Source organism: Corvus brachyrhynchos, unplaced genomic scaffold, assembly GCF_000691975.1.
Source record: "Corvus brachyrhynchos isolate BGI_N302 unplaced genomic scaffold, ASM69197v1 scaffold1395, whole genome shotgun sequence".
Classification (NCBI taxonomy): domain Eukaryota; kingdom Metazoa; phylum Chordata; class Aves; order Passeriformes; family Corvidae; genus Corvus; species Corvus brachyrhynchos.
In genome coordinates, this window is record NW_008238141.1 from 13,190 (window position 1) to 14,495 (window position 1,306).

The following is a 1,306-nucleotide window of genomic DNA, read 5'->3' on the forward strand; positions in this document are numbered from 1 at the left end:
GGGACCGACCTGATCCAGGTGGGGGAGGAGAAACATCTCAGGAGCGACAAATCCGGAAGGAAGAGGAAGATCCGTGGAAAAACGAATCCACAGAGGGAAAGATTCCACGGAGAGGGAACCGCTCCAGGCTCCCGGAAAGTGAGGTCCCAGCCCTGTTCCCGACTCCAGGAAGGTTCTGGGAAAAGTCTGGAGAAGTTCTGGATGGCAAAGAGGTGGGAGGAGGGAAAAGGATGGGGACGGGTGCCTGAAAGTGCCGGGGAAATCCCGGGAAGTGGGAGGGATGGGAATCTCGTTAGCTCAGGGGTCACATGGGAGCCGTGAGTCACCAGCAGGGAAGGAAAAAAAAAAAAACATCAAAAATCCCTGGAAAGCTCCAAAATAAAAAGGAAAAAATCAAATCCGGCCGGAAGAGGCGGGAGGAGGGAAAAGGATGGGGACGGGTGCCTGAAAGTGCCGGGGAAATCCCGGGAAGTGGGAGGGATGGGAATCTCGTTAGCTCAGGGGTCACATGGGAGCCGTGAGTCACCAGCAGGGAAGGAAAAAAAAAAAAACATCAAAAATCCCTGGAAAGCTCCAAAATAAAAAGGAAAAAATCAAATCCGGCCGTGCTTTGCCACCTGCAGCTCCGGGACTGCGGGAAAAGGCAGCGGAGAAGGAAAAGCTGGAAAAGCTCCTGGAAAAGCTCCTGGAAAACTTCCAGCAGCGCTAACAAGGCAGAAAATCCCCAAAACCCAACGTTTTCTCCCCAAAAAGCGCCAGAGTCGAGCCCCGGTGGAGGAGGGGGATGATCCGAAAGCAGAGCAGGCGGGAGGAGGAGGAGGAGGATTCCCACCGGGAATGTTTGCCTTGGCGCTGCCCCGAGGAACCCGACACTTCCCGGCCCCGGGACGGAGCTTTCCGAGGGATTCCTCGGCTTCTCCGGGTGTTTCTCGGGGGTTCCGGGGGGATGGGGGAGCCCTGGAGCCGCGCGGGGAACTCCAGGAAGAGCTTTTCCTCCAGGAAGAAGGGGGAAGCGGGGGGAAAGAGCGCGATGGTCAGGACGGGGGGTTCTCCTGGGTTGCAGGACGTGATCCCAAACTCCAGGAAACAATCCCGAAGTCCAGGATGCGATCCCAAACCCCAGGAAACGATCCCAAAGTCTGGGACGCGATCCCAAACCCCAGGATGCAACCCCAAACCCCGGGACGCGATCCCAAACTCCAGGAAACGATCCCAAACACCAGGACGCGATCCCAAACCCCAGGACGCCATCCCAAACTCCAGGATGTGATCCCAAACCCCAGGACGCGATCCCAAACCCCAGGAC